The sequence below is a fragment of the Panthera tigris genome, chromosome E2 (assembly GCF_018350195.1).
Source record: "Panthera tigris isolate Pti1 chromosome E2, P.tigris_Pti1_mat1.1, whole genome shotgun sequence".
Classification (NCBI taxonomy): domain Eukaryota; kingdom Metazoa; phylum Chordata; class Mammalia; order Carnivora; family Felidae; genus Panthera; species Panthera tigris.
The window spans coordinates 20,447,753-20,468,069 of record NC_056674.1 but is presented as its reverse complement, the minus strand read 5'-3'; positions in this window follow the sequence as shown (position 1 = coordinate 20,468,069).

Genomic DNA, 20,317 nt, shown 5'->3' with positions numbered 1-20,317 from the left:
AATTTCTTGGAGGGTTTGGGGAGGTTTCATCTCAGTGTCTCTTCAGTCGTGTGATCTAATTCCTGTTCAAGGGTGCGTCCTCGATCTGCACTCCCCGCCCCCATTTTCGTAACATGCATGCCTACGTCCCACGCGGGGTCCTTTCTGGTCCTCGCCGAACAGGTGGCTCTATCTGCGCCTGCCCCAGAACCGCATGACATCGTCACCCTTCCTTCCCCGATAACCACAGCACTGTTTTCCGTCTTCCGGAAGAAAGAGAGGTGAAGAACTAGCTACGGGCCACTGACAATGAAATAGCTGTTCATTCCTTCCGCTGCCGGAGCACGGGCGCGGGGGACGAGGAGTGGCCTGGAGCGACGGTCGGCGGTGACCTGCGAGTGCCGCCTGCAGATGTTTCCACTGTTCTCTGATATTTCAGGCATTTCTCTCTTTGGGGGAAGCAGAGCAACTCTGCAGGTGTCCCCAGAACGCGGTAAAGGCTGAGAGCCCTGGCCTGGTTATCTGATGTGGCCTTACAGATCCCCCCAGTACTGAAGTGCACTGAACAACTATTTATTTCTATGTCTCGCAGTCTGTGGGCTGACTGAGCTCAGCTGCCTGGTCCTCCAGCCCCACGCTGCTGCATGACGTGATGTCTCGGGCCGGCATCTTGTGAGGACTTCTCCACTCGCGTGTCTGGCAAACCTGGGCCAGGATGGCTACGGCGGCGAGGCGCTGGTGGGGCACTTCTCTCTCCAAGTGGCCGAGAGGCTCCACGTGGCTCATGGGCTTTCTGGCCGTTCGGTGGTCTCCGAGTAGTTGGACTAACATGCAAACCGGCTTCCCGCCTGAGCAAGATCTCTAAAAAGCACAGGTTGGCTTTTGGACTGATCACCTGAAGGGTTCCTGTCCTTGATGTGCCAGTGACCCAAACTGGGGTGACAGGGATTGGAGGGATGTGACAGTTGATGGTTGGACAGGACCCTTCTCCCTCTGTCCTGGGGCTGCCAAAGAGGGGCAGGGCGCTCTGGGGATGTGGGTCATGGTGAACCTGCACTTGTCAAACTTAAAAGTGGACAGAAACCACCTGGTGGTTTTTGACAAATGCAGAGTGTCATATATCGACCCACTACCATTACAGTGTCACACGGAAGAGTGTCACGCCCTAAAAATCCCCTGCACTTCACCCGTCCCACCCCCGACTCGAACCCCTGGCGACCACCGATCTGCTCACCATTTCCATAGCTTTGCTTCTTTCAGAACGTCACGCAATTGGGCTCATTCGGTATGTAGCCTTTGCAGACTGTCTTCTCTCAGCGATAAGCCTTTAAGATTCAGCCACAGCTTTGTCCACTGGATAGTACGTTCCCTTTTACTGGTGAACAGAAAGGATCCCAAGTGGGTTGCTTCCAGTTTTGAGTGATTATGATTACAGTGTGCTATAAACATCAGTGGGCCAGCCTCTGTGTGGGCATCCATTCTCGAGTCATTGGGGAAACACCTAGCAGCACGATTACTGGATCGTATGGTCCATGTTGCTTTGTTTTTGTTTTTTGTAAATTCTGTAGGATTTTCTTTTCTTTTTTTTAATGTTTATTTATTTTTGAGACAGAGAGAGACAGAGCATGAACAGGGGAAGGTCAGAGAGACAGGGAGACACAGAATCTGAAGCAGGCTCCAGGCTCTGAGCTGTCAGCACAGAGCCCGACGCGGGGCTCGAACTCACAGACTCAGAGATCATGACCTGAGCTGAAGTCAGACGCTTAACCGACTGAGCCATCCAGGCGCCCCTGTAGGGTTTTCTACATAGACAACCATATCATGTGTGAATAAAGATCATCTCATATCTTCCTTTCCAATCTGTATCCTTTTTTCCATTTGGGTCTTACTGCACTAGCTAGGACTTCCAATATGCTGTAGAACAGGAGTGATGAATGAGGTACCCTTGCCCTGTTCCCCATTTTAAGGGGGCAGGTGTCCAGTTTCTCCAGCGTCATAAGTATCATGTCATCTGTAGGTTTTTTGGTAGATGTCTTTCATCAGGGGGAGGGACTTATCCTCTACTAATTTGCTGAGAATTTTCACCATGAACAGGGTGTTAGATTTTGTGAAATGCTTTTTCTGCATCTGTGGATATGATCACGTGATTTTGTTTTCTTTAGACTCTCGATATGGCAAATACCGTTGATTTACTGTCAAATGTGGAACCAGCCTTGCATACCTGGAGTAAGCCCCCCTTCGCTGTGCCGTATAACTTTTTTTATTTATCGCTGAATTTGACTTGCTAATATTTGGTTAAGGATTTTTAAGTCCATAAGCATGAGAAATATTGGCCTACAGTTTTCCTGTTTTGTAATGTTTCACCTGGTTTATTTTGTTTTGTTTTCGAATGAGCTCAAGCGGGGGAGGGGCAGAAGGAGAGAGAGAGAGAGAGAGAATCTTACGCAGACTCCATGCCTAGTGCAAAGCCCAACTTGGGGCTCAGTTTCACAACTGTAAGATCATGATCTGAGCCAAAATCAAGAGTCAGACACTTAAGCAACTAAGCCACCCAGGCTCCGCAGACCTGGTTTTGATATTAAGTTAATGCTGGCCTCGTAGAATGAATTACAGTGTTTCCACTACTTCTGTATTCTGGAAGAGGTTGTTGAAAACTGGTATCATTTCTTCCTTAAATGTTTGGTAGAATTCACTAGTGAAATTTTAGACCAGCTGAAATTAGTGAACACATCAGTGAAGAAAGATACTAACACACAATACTAATACGCTAACACACGTAAAGTCTCAATTAAATTAATGTTCCCTATGACCTTAACAGGACAGGAAGGAGGAAGTAAAAGCTTCCAAGAGTCGTAGCTTGAAAGAGGGAACAATATGGATACTGGTGAATTTAATAATTCTCTTGGATCATGGATCCCAAGGAAGCCCAGATCACCAAGGGAGAGGTTGTCTGCACAGTCTTCTGTTGAATGAGACAGTCATACTGAAAGCCTAAAGTGCTACGGAGACATCGGCCCCTGGCACAAAATCTTCTTAAAGTTAAACCAAGGGTATGCACATGAATGTGCCCAGTCAGGTGAGCTCTGCAGCATTGGGAGTTATTCAGTATGAGCACCATCTGTCATGCCCTCTGTTTCTAGACCAGGTTCATGCTCTAAATCTTGCACTGAGCACGGGACAGAGCCCAGCCCTGTCCTACCTCAGCCACCTCCCATACTGCACATAGAAATAGCCAAGCAACCCGGAAAAAAACCTTCCACAAGGTTTTTTCCTAATTCTTAGTGACATGGGGCCATCTTCTTCCTATCAAATCATGATTTAAAAACATATGAAAAAAATGTTTTAAACATAGGTCAGTAAAACCTGATAAGTTGCTAAACATAGAATTTCTGGATCTGATGTATCATAAAACCTTAGCACAGCCATAAAGTAGTACAGAAATGGGTAGTGTGATGGTAAATTTTATCTGTCAACTTTGAATTTCCAGTTTATAAAAGGATTTATAGCTTCATAATCACCAAACAGGTGAAGCACTTGTAAGACAAAAAAAGTTGACCTGGTTAAGATTTTAAAATTAAGTCCTTTTCTTTTGGCCAACATTCCAACATGGAACAATAAATGGAAAAGACCTTGATTGTAAGATTTCTTTTTTTTTTTCTTTTTGGCACAAAATTCTCTTAAGTTCTTAGTCTCTGTGTAAGATGGACCTGAATTGGCTCTATAGAGTTTTAGCTGAATAATTAACATAGAATTCAGTTTCCTATTTGTAATAAGATTGAAAAAGATAAGTAAATCAGGCCTGTGACCATTTTACCCCAAAATGCAATTTCTTCATTATAAGGAACCAAACACAAAGGAAGTTAAAGAACTTCTTTAATAAAAGCACTGAACTGCCACCAGTCTAATAGACTATTAGAGTCTAGATGAAGATGGAAAATTGCCTAATAAAAATTGCAATTTGCATAGATTTGCCCCATAATTACAAAACTTATTAAGCTCCATTTTGCAGATACTATAATGGAGTTCACCTTTCATTTAATGCGATTTGTGATCACTGACTACTGCAGGCAGCAAACGTGGGTAAAATCAAATCCATAATTACATTTTTGGTTCATATGTGAAAGACTGAAATATTCATTAGCTGAGATATATACTATTTGTTAAAATTAAGTAGAATGAAAAATTCTGGAAAGGGTTTTACCCAGTCCTTTAAATACCTTTTCCAGGGCTTGTGGTCCATCGAGGGTGCAAGGTAAGGTTCTGGAGGTTAGAAAACAAGAAGAAACACTCGGTTTGGGTCTAAATTCATTCAGTCTGGTTCAGTACAGTAAAGGTTTATTAAAATCCTCCCATATATGTGGCCCTGACTGAATTAAGCAGTAGCCTAAGTGCCTAATGCCTGGTTCATGGTCAACCCCATAACCACCAACTGGCGAGGATGAGACCCCCGCCCAACCCCGAGAACCGGGTCTTCCTCCCTGGGGCCACGCCCCCTCTCCATGTGACTTCGTGGCTCCTCCCATCAAGCGGTGGGGTCTATTATTCCACCACTGAGACGTAGGCTGGTTTTGCAAGCTTGGCTGATGGAATGCAGCAGCTGTAGGGGGAGGGGGCGGTGGGGGAGATGCCTTGCAGCTTCCTCTTCAATTCTTGGGACGCTCCTGCTGCCACGTGAGCAAGTCTGCAAGAGACTCCCAAGCGACGCGGGACCCAGTGGAGCGAGACCCCCGCTGACAGCCAACACCGAGGCCCCAGCCGCTGAGGAGGCCATCTGGGACCCTCCAGCTGCCAGAGAACTATATAGCACGTGGGAAAGCCCCGGTGACACCTGGAGAAGAATCCCCCCTCTGAACGCAGCCGACCCCTGGAACTATGAGAAATAGTAAGTCATAGAGTTGGGGGCTGGTTTGTGAAGCCGCCCTGGTAACTGACACCATCCCATAATGCCCGGTTTCCAGGAGAGAGTCTCTGTGGTAGGAGAAACCACCACACTGGGTGTGACTATCAAGAATAATTTATGGGGGAGCATGGGTGGCTCAGTCCGTTAAACATCTGACTTCGGCTCAGGTCATGATCGCATGGTTCCTGAGTCTGAGCCCCATAGCGGGCTCTCTTCTGTCAGCATAGAGCCCACTTCGGATCCTCTGTCCCCCTCTCTGCCCCAACCCCGCTCACTCTGTCTCTCAAAATAAATAAATAAACTTAAAAAAAAAAAAAAAAGAATAGGGGCGCCTGGGTGGCTCAGTGGTTGAGCGCCCCGCTTCGACTCAGCTCACCATCTCATGGTTGGTGCTGTGCTGACGGCTCAGAGCCTGGAGCCTGCTTCAGATTCTGTCTCCCTCTCTCTCTGCCCCTCCCCTGCTCACGCTCTGCCTCTCTGTCTCAAAAATAAACATTAAAACAAATTTAAAATAAGTAAATAAAATTTTAAAAAGAATAATCTCTGAAAGCACAAATGTGCCTCTTTCTCTTTTTATTTTTGCCCTAGTAATTATTGCTGCTAGTTCTCATAAAGTATCTCATTCTCTCCCTAAGTTACAATAACCTCTATGATTATAAAGATTTCTAGGACAAAGCAACACACTTTTTTTCTCTTTTTTTTATGTTTATGAGGTGTCACATGTTTATTGCTGTTCGCAGATGGGGTCATACACCGAGCGCGCGCTCCTGGGCCCCCTCTACTGAGGACTCTGTAGAAGAAGCCTCTCTTTGGTTTGGGAACTGGGTGACACAGTTTCTCTTCTAGCTCTAAGGCCACATACTCTTCAGTGTCACTTTCGTTGATGTCCTTACAGCAACCCGGTTCGATCATCTCGTTCTGCCAGGGGATGGAGACAGAGCCTGTAGCAAACTGGCCACAGAAAGTATCATCCGCGGAGTCCAGGTGGACTCGTCTGACCGTGGAGGTCTGGTCCATTTCCACAACATCCTTGCCATTCGGGCAGAATGAATTTCAGGGTGTTTGTTTACCCTGGTGAAGTCCTGCAGAGCCGTCTTAGAGAACTTCCACACGGGTACACAGTTGACCCTTAATGCAGATTTGAACAGCATGGGTCCGTCCTACTAGGATTTTTTTCTTTTTTTTTTCCATTCAGTTTTGAGAGACAGCGAAAGACAGAGGACAAGCGGGGGAGGGACAGGGAGAGAGGGAGACACAGAATCCGAAGCAGGCTCCGGGCTCTGAGCTGTCGGCACAGAGCCCGACGCGGGGCTGGAACCCACGAACTGCGAGATCACGACCTGAGCTGAAGTCGGCACTTAACCGACTGAACCACCCAGGCGCCCCCGGATTTTTTTAAATAAATACGGTACAGTCCTGTAAATGCATTTTCTTTCTGTTCTTTATGATCTTCTTAACAACATTTTCTTCAGCTCACCTTATTGTCATAATACAGTATGTAACATATGCAATATGTGTACATGGACTGTTTATGCCTCATCGGTAAGGCTTCCAGTCAACAGTAGGCGATTAGCAGTTACGTGCGGGGGAGCCACAAGTCCTACGTGGATTTGCAACCGCATGAGGGTCAGACCCCTGCCCCCGTGTTGTTCAAGGACCAACTGCACTTCCAACCTGGCTGTAAACACGAGGCGCATTCTCAAATACACCAGTTGCTTGATACTTTGATGGGTTAATTTATAATGACCTAAAAACCACTGATATTTGTCTGAATGTTCTCTTGGGGCTGGTGCTGGGTCAGCTGAGAATCCCTCTCCCTTCAGAAAGTCTTTGGTGCCTGGCTGCCTTGGCTGCTGGCTCCCTTTCCGTCCCACCAGTCCTGTAGGCTCTGAGCACCCAAAGTCCTCTCAGGTAAGATTAAAGGGGGGATTTATTTTTAAGCACTATGAAAGCTACTCAAAACTTGAAAATAGATGAAAGAGATTTGCTAGATGTCCTTCTATTGCCTTTCTGTTGAACTTGACTATTTTACAGCTCTGCTCGGGCAGATGTGAACTCAGAGACTTTTCTCAGTTAGATACGCAAATAATTGCTGGCCAGTGGAAAAATCATCCCAGGGGATATGGCTATGGCCCAGTAAGAAATTAACCAGATAACTATCTAAACCAGCAATCCTACCCTAATTCCGTTATTAAAATCGCCCAGGGGAGCCTGGGTGGCTCAATCAGTTAAGAGTCGGTCCGACTCTTGATCAGCCCAGGTCTCGATTTCAGGGTTGTGAGTTCAAGCCCTATGTTGGGCTCCACGCTGGGCATGGAGCCTACCTTAAAAGAAAGAAAAGAAAAGAGAGAGAGAGAAAGAAAGAAAAAGAAAGAAAATGCCTAAAGTACCTGGTTCCTCAAATGCACTTTGAGTCACTTTTAGCATCTTCCTGGTCCCTACACTAACTAAGGTGTTAAAGAAAATCTTTGACACTGTTCTTTTTACTGTTATTCTATTATTTGATCTTCCATAAATGATATGTTAACATATGGTGAAAATGGGTATCAGACAACCCAAGGATGGGAGGAACCACTCTGCCTCCAGAAGCAGCCTCTGTCTGGGTCGCTCTGGGACATCATGTCTGTCTGTCTCTCCCTGTGGTCCCCACACCTGCTGCCGTCTCCCCTGGGAAGAATGGCTCCCTCCACACCCTTATGGAAAATGGCCATCCACGGCTCTCCGGTTTGCATGTTCTCGATTTCCAGGAAGAGCCCAGACTGACCTGAGCCACAGAATCTTAAATTCACTTCCAGGAGGGAGGCTCTGTCCTCTCCAGTTCTACTCCAGCCTGTGGCCTGTGACGACTGGAAGATGAGGACACTGCTGTCCCTGCCTGTGCATTACGACATACGGGAGTGGACCTCCCCCCAGAGCAGCAGAGGCACCCCAGAGCTCTCTCTCTCTGCCCATGCCCCAGAGCCAGGCCCGAGTACAGAATGGGACAGGGACCAAGACTGTGTTGAAATGCCATTCATTCCCCTTTATTGCTGTGGTTCATGCCCCTTCACCAATGACAGTGCTTTCTCTTTCTTTTTCTTGATTAGCATTGCCAAAATTTGAGTCCTTTTTATCTTTTCCAGGGAACCATTCCCTGTATTAAAAATTCTACTCTTGGGCACCTGGCTGGCTCCGTCACTGAAGCATGCGACTCTTGATTTCGGGGTTGTAGGTTCAAGCTCCATGTTGGGTGTGGAGACTGCTTTAAAAAAATAAAATCTTAGGGGTGCCTGGGTGGCTCAGTCAGTTCTAAGTGTCCGACTCTTGATTTCAATGCAGGTCATGATCTCACGGTTCATGTGTTTGAGCCCCACGTCGGGCAGAGCCTGCTTGGGCTTCCCTCTCTCCCTCTCTCTGCCCTTCCCCACTCACGCTGTCTCTGTCTCTCTCAAAGTAAATAAAAAAAAAAAAAACTTTAAAATTAAAAAGTAAAGAAAAAATAAAGAAAATCTTAAAAAAAAAAATTCTACTCTAGTTCTTTAATCTCTCCTTCTCTCGCTTTGTCTCCAGTAGTTACCTTTGTATTCTTCTTGGCTTTAGTGCTTTCCTAGGCTTTTGTTGAATCGTTCATTGATTTTCACCCTTTCTTGCCTGATAATGGAGACCTTTCATTCTCTTACTCAGAGCTAAGTGTTGGCCGCACTTCTCCTAGGTCTGGGGGCTCCGTGCTTTCCATGTTCCTAACTTCTCTACAGGAGCCCCTAACTGCTTGTTGGCAGAGGTTAACCCTTGTTTGTTTAACTTCCAGGTCTTGAATTTTTTTAATAAACTTTTTGTAATTGATTGCTAGTTTTATTACATCGTTGTGAGAACATGTGCCCTGTCCTGCTCCCGCTGTGTGGAACTGGGGAGTTTCATGGGTTCTGAGGCAAGAAGGTGATTATGCACAGGGCACAAAGTCTGTGGCTCTGTAAGTCAGACTATTATGAAGCCTCGGACTCTGGTTTTTTGTTTTTTGTTTTTGTTTTGTTTTGTTTTGTTTTGAGAGAGAGAGAGAGAGAGAGGGAGAGAGTGTGAGCGGGGGAGAGGGACAGAGACAGAGAAAGAGAGAATCTCAAGCAGATTCCACGCTTAGCATGGGATCACAGGATCCTGGGATCATGACCTGAGCCAACATCAAGTCAGATGCTCAACCGACTGAGCCACTTGGGTGCCCGTCTGACTCTTCTGTCTTCCCTGTTTGACCTGTCAAAGACTGAGAACAGTGTGTTCCAGAGTCTCACTCTGATTTTCCTTATGACAATTTATTCTTGAATTTCTTGCACTTTTGCTTTATGTATTTCAACTTCAGTACTTTGCTACATCTGTGGGAGGGGTATGATCGTCATCATGAATCATACCTTCTGTATCATTCGGACATTGATCCAAATCCATATCGCATATTAATAACACAATCCCAGTTATTTTTATTTTTTTTATTTATTTATTTTTTTTTTTTTTTTTTAATTTTTTTTTTTTCAACATTTATTTTATTTTTGGGACAGAGAGAGACAGAGCATGAACGGGGGAGGCACAGAGAGAGAGGGAGACACAGAATCGGAAACAGGCTCCAGGCTCCGAGCCATCAGCCCAGAGCCCGACGCGGGGCTCAAACTCACGGACCGTGAGATCGTGACCTGGCTGAAGCCGGACGCTTAACCGACTGCGCCACCCAGGCGCCCCTTTTTTTTTTTTTTTTTTTAATTTTTTTTTTTTCCCAGTTATTTTTAGTTGCATCTGTCTGAGTGTCATTCACTCAAATATCTGAGCACCTACCATTTGCCAGGCACCAAACCTAGTGCTGGGGACAAAGGGCTGAACGCCACCAACAGGGTCCCTGCTTCTAGTAGAGGAGAGAGACTCGTGAGCAAATTTACCAATGATGTTAGATTCACACTTGCACGCACACACTCACTCACACATCCTCACACACTCCAATCTGTAAGAGGATTCCTGTATTATTAGGAAGGGAATTTGGGAGTTGACAGTCAGGGGCATTGTAAATGGATACAACCTGCCACATTTACCATCCCCAAAGATGGGAAATTCTCTAGATTTTGACATTTAAGCTGGCCCAAGAGGTGACAATCATATTTTTGCTAGTTTATTCATATTTGATTCATAAATGTAAGTACCTTTTACCACATATTTGTCTTATCTATATTCAGAAGACCTTCAGGGGTGCCTGGGTGGCTCAGTCGGTCAAGCGTCCAGCTTCAGCTGAGGTCACGATCTCACAGTTCACGAGTTCGAGCCCCACGTCGGGCTCTGCGCCAACAGCTCAGAGCCTGGAGCCTGCTTCGGATTCTGTGTCTCCCTCTCTCTGCCCTTCCCCCGCTCACACTCTTTGTCTCAAAAATAAATAAATATTTTTAAAAATTTTTAATAAAAAAAAGAAGCCCTTCAGACATTATGGATACTACTACGTTGCCAAGTATCACAAGCATGTTTTCAGTTTTGTTATTTATTAACTGTATAACGTGGTTGTGTACACAAGTTTTAAAATATGGGATTCCCCTCTTTTTTTCTTCTGTTGCTTCTAGATTTCTTTCCAACTCTCAGATTATGAAAACATCCTTCTAGATCTTCTTTGGCTACTTTAGTTCTTTTATGTTTAAGTGTTTATTTATTTGGGGGGTGGGGGACAGAGAGGGAGAGAGAATCCCAGGCAGGCTCCGTGCTGTCAGCACAGCACGGATGCAGGGCTCAAACCCACAAACCATGAGATCATGACCTGAGCCCAAACCAACAGTCAGATGCTTAACCGATTGAGCCACCCAGGTGCCCCTAGTTCTTTTATGTTTGGATTTTTAACCCAGACAGACTTTTGTGAATAACGTGAAAGCAGAGAAATGACTTCTCCCCAATGGGGAACCAGCTGTCCCAAGAAAATTGCTGAATAACCAATGGACCAGTCCACCAAGAGAAGTGAAATACTATTCCCAGAGAAAGGGGGAGAGGAGAAGGAAGAGAGGAAAAAACAACTGTTTGTCCCAGTGCATTATATTTTCTTTCCACTCTAAGAGCATATAGTCCAAGGGGAAGTGGTAACGACATAATGAGCCATACCCAGCCAACAGACAGAAAGCTTTATTTAGGGAAGACAGCTCTTGTTTCATGGAAGACACCAGGCTTCTGGCCTGAGTCAAACATGCAAGGAGGTGGCCACCCAGTCATGAGTTGAGCCCCCAGATCTTGGGAAAAATATACCCCAGGAGCAAAGGCGGCTGATAAAGCATGCATGCTGTGACGAACACTGCCATGGGGACCGATTTAACACAAAGCCAAGTCCTTCGTTTTGATAAAGCTCAAATGCTTACCTTGAAGAGGGAGGTTGTCATGGTAACTCTTTCAAAGACAATGTCCTCACCATGGACCAGCTGTCTAAACTCTGGAGAATAAGCATTCTCCTCTGTGATGACAATTAAAAACCCAATGGGGAGGCTGAAGCTGGCAGCCCCCGGGGGGAACCACAGAGAGCCTCGCTGGTTTTCAAAACACTTCAACAGTGGTACAACAAGAACTTAAAGTTATATGACACCGTTTGAAAAAGATAGTTGCTTAGATCAACTATTTTACTACACTGATATGAAGTGGTAATAGATAAAATGGCACAATGAATAGTGTGATAATTATAACAATGTTAGAACAACTTTTTTTCTTTTTTAAAACAAAGGGATATTCAATACTAAATTAAAATACACCCAACTAGGGGCACCTGGGTGGCTTAGTCAGCTAAGTGTCCGACTCTGGATTTTGACTCAGGTCATGATCTCACAGTTCATGAGTTCAAGCCCCACATTGGGCTCTGCACTGTTAGTGCAGAGCTTGCTTGAGAGTCTCTCTCTCTCTCTCTCTCTCTCTCTCCCTCCCTCCCTTTCTCCGCCCCTCCCCTGCCCATGCACTCTCTCTCCCCCCCCCAATAAATAAACTTTATTTTATTTTAATTTTTTTAATTTTTATTTCTGCATTGTCAGCACAGAGCCCGATGCAGGGCTCGAACTCATGAACTGTGAGATCATGACCTGAGCCAAAGTTGGACACAACAGACTGAGCCACTCAGGCTCCCCTAAATAACTAAACTTAAAAAAAAAAAATACACCATCCTAAACTTTCTCGATCCTCATCTTCTATGGCTTCTCAACTATTGTCTTCTCATGTCTTTAATCTATTTCTGGGTAACAGGCAGGCAGAGCCTGCCAGAAACAAACTGAATCCAAGCCCTGGCCCTCCCCAGACGTGACAGCATTGGTCACAATCCCTGCTGGGTGCTCAGAGTTTAAGGAAAGCAGTTTAATGAACTCTTTACAGAGGTGTGAGCTGGGTTGTGCGGAGCAAGCAGGGCGGGGGGGGGGGGGGGGGGGGGGGGGGGGGATGGGGTGGTGGTGGTGAAAGTATGGGGAACCAGCAACACTAGCAAGCTGTTATTCCGGGGCCCGAAGAGGGCAGGGGAGGGAGTGGTCTTTCTGGAACCCTGTGAGAATCGGGCTGTAGGTGAGGGGTCCTCAGCAGGAGCTGTCGCCTTGAGTAAAAGGTTGCCTTCAGAATGCATGTCCAGGGGCTCAGATCCTGCCTGGATGAGCAACACAGCTCTGTACCATGTGGATAATAATAATCACACACTTCACAGGACAAAGGATTAAATCTGATACTCATTAAAACACTCGGAACCGTGGTTAGCACTGTTCCGATCGGAAGTACTCAAATGTGAGCTCCAACGCATGGACCTTATCTGGAAACCAGTTACGACAGATGAACTAAAAAAAGCACTTGAATCATCTGAGCATGTGCTAATTAGATATTTGATCTTAAGAAATGGCAGAAGGGGATTAATGGAATGATGGTTCTGTGAATTTTTGTTTACAAGCCCTTCTTTTTTAGAATTACATATTGAAATACTTACAGATGAAATTACATGATGTCTGAGATTGCTCCCAAATCATCCAGGGAGAAGAGGGTACAGATGAAACCAAACCGGCTGAAAGCTAATAGTTACTGAAATGTGGGGCTCATCCTATTTTCTTAACTTGTGTGTTATGTGTGAAATCTCCCATGTTAAAGACAGACACAGAATAGGCATATGTACACTGAGCATCAGACACATCTTCACATTTTATACTTCTTATTAAAAAATATAGGGGCACTTGGGTGGCTCAGTCGGTTAAGCGGCCAACTTCGGCTCAGGTCATGATCTCGCGGTTCTTGGGTTCAAGCCCCGTGTCGGGCTCTGTGCTGACAGCTCAGAGCCTAGAGCCTGCTTTGGACTCTGTATTCCCTCTCTCTCTCTCTCAAAAAAAAATAAACATTAAAAAAATAATAATGCTTGGAGGGGGCACCTCAATGGCTCAGTCAGTTAAGTGTCCTACTCTAGATTTCTGTTCAGGTCATGATCTCACGGTTTGTAGGTTCGAGTCCAAACAGCGGGCAGCTGTCAGTGCAGAGCCTGCTTGGGATTCTCTCTCTTCTTCTCTCTCTGCCCCTTAGCTGCTCATGTTCTGTCTCTCCCTCTCTCAAAATAAATTAATAAACATGAAAAAAGTTTTTTTAAATATAATGCTCGAGGGGCTCCTGGGTGGTTCAGTCCGTTAAGCATCCGAATCTTGATTTCCATTTTGGCTCAGGTCATGATCCCAGGGTCATGGGATTGAGCCCTGTGTTGGGCTCTGCACTGAATGTGGAGCCTGCTTAAGATTCTTTCTCTCTCCCTCTGCCCCTGTCTCTCACTTGCACTATCTCCAAAATTTAAAAAAAATAATAATAATAATAGGGGCACCTGGGTGGCTCAGTTGGTTGAATGTCCAAGTCTTGATTTTGGCTCAGATTCTTGGGATCAAGCCCCACAGGCTCTGCACTGTCACACGTCAGGCTCTGCACTAACAGTGCAGAGCCTGCTTGGGATTCTCTCTCTCCCTCTCTCTCTCTCTGCCTCTCCCCTGCTTGCAGGCATGCTCTCTCTCTCTTTCACACATGTGTGTATATATACACACATACATACATCTGGGTCTTAAGATAAAGCCCTAATTGGGGCAGATTCTCCCCTTCTGAGGGATTTGCACATAAATTTCTGAACTGAAGGCTTGAAGTGTGGGCTTCACTGGCAGTACTCTGGCTCTTGGATAATGTGGAACAGAGACCAAAGCTCCAAGGAGCCTCCTGAAATAGCCCAAGTGCCCCCACCTCACCCCTACCCCTAGGGTCCAGCTCGATTCACTTGTCTGCCTGGCTGGCTGTGTAGGGCCAGTATGCCTCTCTGGGTGAGGAGAGGAAAAAGAAGAAATAGGAGAGGGTGAAGGGCAAAATTTGGGAGCAAGAACCAGGGTGCAACAGTGCATCCAGTGGGCACTTAATAAATGTTTTGCCAGAGGGGATGGGAACCCAAAGTGCAGATACTGAAGAAAGGCAGTAACATTCTCCCAGAGGTGAAAGAAGAGGTCTGTCGAGAAAAGCCATAAAAAAAAATCTACGTCATTTCTAGCAAAAAGCCAAGGGTTCCCTGGCAGGAGTGAGTGTCAATAATCCAAATACACTGTCACTCCTCTGAGTGAATTTTCCTTAAAGGAATTTCTGGGGCTCTTGTCTAAACTCATTTCTCATTGTTTACCTTTCAGGTTTTCCATATTATTTTTCTACCGCATTTATTTGTTGACTTGCACGGTGTGGCCACAGCAAACTACCCAATGTCATAAATATGCACAAGGCAGCCACAATCATATTGAAGGAATTTAAGAAACGAAATAAAAAATCAAAAATGTGACTTCTTAGGCAGCAATGCATCGCAGACACGGCACAATTCCGAACGAATTGCTTCAGCTGAATTTAGACACTCAATTGGGCACTCAATTATCCTGAAGCTTTATTGATGCCCTATTAGAAGTGGCCCCACCCCTTAGAATCAAATGGAAGGGAGGCAGGTATCATTCCACCCACCGTGCACGGCCCCTCCCCTCCTGTGTACAAGCATGTTCCCCTTGACAGCCTCCCAAATCTGAATTTTAAATGTGCATTTTCTTCCAGGACTCCAAGCACACAACCACTCTGTGGCCCTGCTCTAAGGATGTCAACCTTCAGCGGCCTCGAACTCTCAGACCTTGCAGGGGTCACCCTTGAGCTGCTCTGTTAAGTGGCTGGCTGCAGGTGGGGTCCGACTGATGGGAGTCAGGAGGCATCCACGCCCCCTCCTCGTTAATAACTCCAGATCTCAGGCAGCCGGCAGCAGGTCCCTGCCCAGGTACCACATTATATGATAATTATGCTCAGATTAGTTTTTCATACCCTTTGGACAGAGACATGCTAATTTGGATTCTCAGACATTAAAATCGTATAAAGTTCACTAGTGATTTTAAGTCCCATTTCCTAATTCCAGCTCACTGATGGAGAGAAAAAGATGTGGCTATTGGCTTCCTATCAAGAGCTGATTCCTCAAGTGAGTTTAATCAGAAGTTCCTTGGAGGGGTGAGGATGTCGTGTCTCACACCGGATTGAACACCTTATTTTAAAATGTCTGTAACCTACTTACTGTCTGGCCACCTGCTCAACAGGCTTCACCTTCACAGCCCCACGTACAACATAAGCAGCAAGGACTGGAGAGCAATCAGCCGCCTCCGTGAATCATTTTTTTTTCCAAACTCATCACCATCAGAAACTGAACAGGACTGTCAAAAGTACCCCTGAATAACCTGCACAACTAGGGAAACATCAACCACTGCTCTTTGTCCAGAGGAGCTGTAAACATCTCAGCCCCTAGAGGCAATACCAACTTCTCCTATCGCCAGCTGCTCAGCCTCTCTGGACTCCACTTCCTCATCTGTAAAATGGGACTGTGATAGGATTAAGGAAATAAAGGCTCCGGAAGCACACCACACAGTGCCTGGCCCACAGAGCCTTCAATAAACGTTAGGTATCTTCTATGAATATACAAATAGGAAAAAAAATGTGTACTGAATCATTCTAGACTGGTAAAGTATATATATGTATATATATGTGCATATATATGTACATATACATACATATACATATATACATGTGTATATATACGTATATATGTGTATATACGTATATGTAAAGTATACATATGTATATGTATGTATACATATGTATGTACATGTATATATGTGTGTATACATATATGTATACATATATATGTACATATGTATGTATACATGTATATATACATATGTATACATATACACATATAAGTACATATACACATATATATAAGTATATATACACACATATATATATATAATATGTATGAATATATTATGTAATACTATATATTATAAATGTATGGAATATGCTTCTTTTTTTTAAGTTTATTTATGTTTATTTTCAGTTAGAGAGAGAGGGTAAGGGGCAGACAGGAAGAGAGAATTCCAAGCAGGCTCCACACTGTCAGAGCAGAGCCCGATGTGGGGCTCGAACCCACGAACCGTGAGATCATGACCTTAGCCAAAATCGAGAGTCAGATACTCAACCCACTAATCCACCCAGGTGCTCCTCTGAACAGATTTTTTAAAGACACTTGAGGAAAACAAAGAAGTTAGGAATGCAGGAAGGGAGTGGAGAGGGCATGGAGGATGCTGTCAGGGGCGTCCCAACACAGATGACCAGGACTAAGAAGCTGGAAGGAACAGATCACAGAAGGTAGAATCTTCAGGACTTGTTTCGTGACCAGGAAAAAGGAAGGAGGGAAGGGAACCTAGGATACACCGGCCCCCCACATCATGTCTGGGGATACCGTGATTTGTAATAAGGAAAACATACTGGTCTTCTTCCCTTTTCTGCCTCAGAGCTCCTAAAACTCTTAGAATTTCCTAAGTGCTGAGAGAAATAAAGGTCTTTTGTTATGCTAATGAGGCAATTTGGGGGAACCTCCTGAGGCTGGAAGCTGGTTGCCAAGGGAACCACTCTGGTGAGAGGGTTGGACCTTTCAGCCCCACCCTCTGACCTTCCAGGAGAGGAAGGGGCGGGGCTGGGTGTTGAATCAATACCCAATGGTCAATGATTTCACCAATCTTGAAGCCTCCATAAAAACCCTAAAAGGATGGGGTTCAGGAAGCTTCTGGGTTGGTGAACAAGTGGAGATTTGGGGAGAGCGGCACACCCATCCCCATACCTTGCCCTATGCGTCTCCTCCATCTGGCTGTTCCTGAGTTCTATCCTTTTATAATAAACTGGTAATCCGTTAAGTAAAATGCTTCTCTGCATTCTGTGAGCCACTCTGGTAAGTTAATCAAACCCAAGGAGGGGGGGCGTGAGACCTCTGATCTACAGCCAGTCAGAAGCACAGGTGACACCCTGAACGCTTGATTGCGTCTGAAGGAGTCAGGAGGCAGTCTTGTGGGACTGAGCCCTTAACCTGTGGGATCTGATGCTGTGTCCAGGTAGACAGTGTCTGAATGGAGTTGAGTTTTAGGACACTCAGCTGGTGTCGAAGAATTGCTTGGTGGTGTGGACAAAAACGCACATCAGAACCAGTGCAAGAATCGGAGCAGGTAAGGAATGCGGTTTTAGACTTGAATGTTTTGAGACACCTGCAGAAGATCCATGTAGAGAGAAGTCCCATAGGCAAGTGGATCTTCGGCTGGGAACCAGGAGCAAGACAGAGCTACAGGCACAGGTGTGGAAGCCATCAGCATCACAAATGGCACATCATAGGCGATACCCTGTGTTAGAGATGAGACTTTCCAAGTCTGTTCAGGGAGAGAAGGCAGCTAAGAACAGAGCCAAGGTGGGGGTTTCCACCTGGGCATCCAGGTGAAAGCAGGTCGAGAAGAGCCCACCAAGAGACAGAGAAGAAACAGTGAAGCAAGAGGCCCTAAGGTTGCAGAACAGAAAGTGGAGACAGTGGTCAGCGGACTCACAGATCTCAGGTGTCGGGCAAGGTGAGAAAGGTGGGGACCTCAGCCTGAGCCATTTCTCAAGAACAAACCCAGGAATCATCCTTAGTTCCTCCTTATCCTTCACACCCCACATTGTCACACTGAATCCATCATTGGTTTTATTACCAAACTGTAACTCAAAGTCATCTATTTCTCCTATTATCCTGATCCTGGACACCCTGGACTTAGCTCCCTAGAAGATACTCTATAGCCAATATCAAATGGGAAATTGATTTGAATTCCGTGAATAGATTTCTGACTATGTGAATTGTTTTCATGTCATTGAACCTAAGGAGAAATTATGATTGTTTCCTAAATGCTCAAAAGATACATTCATTGAATGCCATTCTTAATAAACACTGAAACAAGGGGATATCCATCTACTTCCAAAGTGATTTTTTTAAAATCTCAACCCAAAGCCAACCCAAGTATCAACATAGTGCGGATGCACTGAGAACATTCCCACTAGAATCATGAAGAATATACCATCACTGCTGTCACATAGCATTGTCTTGGCAGTACTAGCCAATGAAATTAGTTAAGAGAAAGAAATCTGAAGTATAAAAGTTATAAAGGAAGATGTATACTATCACTATTTGTAGATGGTATAATTGGAAATTTCAAGGGAATTCACTGAAAACTATAAGAATTCAATAAGCACCTACCAGCTATGCGAGAACGAGGTCATCTTAGACCATCCAGCCTCAGTGGAACACCAGATAACTACAACCACTTGAGTGACCCACAGAAGAACCACACAGGGGAGGCCAGCCCAGTTGCTAATCCACAGAATCATGAGCAAATAAAAGGTTGTTGTTCTAAGCCACCACGTTTGGGGGTGGTTCATTATAACTGATTCGCTGGGGAAGCCTGATATGATGGTCTGTTAACTATGCTTCTAGGCAACATTACTTACGATAAGAATGATCCCTGGTGGGTAAACTGCATCTGGACTAGAAAGAACTATAAATGAACTACAGATTCCCAAAAGAAAGCCAGACCTTTAGACTTTTCAGAGTGGGTCCCACCAAAATTCTTATGCTGAAACTCCATGCCCAGTGTGACAGTATTTGGAGGTGGAGACTTTGCGAGGCTCCACCCTCATGAATAGGATTATGTAAGAAGAGACACCAAGCTCTCCCGGGCTCCCTCTCCCTCCCTCTCCCCTTCCCCTCCCCTCCCTTTTCTCCTTCTCCCTCCTCCTCTCCCTCCTATCCCCCTCCCACTCTGGTTTTCTGTCCCTTTCTCTCCACCACTTGAGGACACAGCATGAAGGCAGTCATCTATAAACCAGGAAGAGGGGCCTCACCAGGCACCAGATCTGCCAGTGCCTTGATCCTGGCCTTCCAGCCTCTAGAATATGGGAAATAAACGTGTGTTGTTTAAGCCACCCCATCTATGAATATTCCATTAGAGCAGCAGGAACTGACTACAATAAGCAGTGAACCTTGTATCTCAGTACTTCAGTTACAGGGCACCAAAGGTGGATTGTGACTCAGAGAAGAGGAACGAACATCACCTAAAGATGGGTACATGAGGGATAGTTGCTGGGTGACCGTGGTTCTGTTCCTCTTTGAGACTTAAGTGTAGGGAAAGGAAGTGCGTATGGATGCCAAGATGACAAAGGGGCGGGACGTGCTGGATATTCTCAACTTGAAACCACCAGTCTGGTCTAAGGCTGGGAAACCAGTTTCCTGCATGGCCCAGGGTTAAAGGTGGCCCAGAGAGGTTCGAAAGGACGGAAGTGAAGCAGATGCCATTTCCCTTGAAAGGTGTCGTTGGTGAAACACTTGCCGGTTTCGGGCACCATCAGCCAAGGGCCAGCCCGTTGCAGAGTGCCGGGCTACAGTGCCCGCACAGCCTGGCTCTCTCAGACCTCCTCCTTCACACACCCAGCTTCAAGCACTTTCCCGCAGGCTCTGATTCCCCGGCTGCACCAGCGTTTCTGCCGGTCGCCATTAGAGGCTTTCAACACCTCTGGTCCAGGCCTTTACCTTCCCACACATTTGAGGAAGTTCTAATTCCTCTACTAAACTCCTCGTTCCCATAAGATATAATCAGATAACAAAGAGGCAAAAGATGCGAGCAAACAGCTCACAGAAAAGGTACTGCAAGTGCTTCTTCCACACAGGACACGATGCTCAACCATACAGCAAAGGCAAATGAACGTTTCCTGAGATACACTTTTCCTCCATCCAACTGGCCAAAGTCCACAGCTTTGGCAGCACGTGCTGTTGACAAGGCTACGGGGAAGGCAATTTTCCGCACTGGGGGTGGAACCGTATGTGAAGGAGCGCCGTGTCTCCGTTGGCGATAGCCACCGAAGTTGTAACAGCACATCCTTTGCCAGTTCCCATCTGATTGTTTCCCTCTGCGGATATTCGTGCCAGCAAGTGTGTGTGAAAAGGTGTCCGTGCACCGGTGCTGACTGTAGTATTGTTTGAAATAGCACAAGACAAGAAGCCATCTAGAGTCGGTCACGAGCGAAACAGATGACGGCATGTTCGTACAGTAGATGCTACGCAGCTACAGGAAAAGA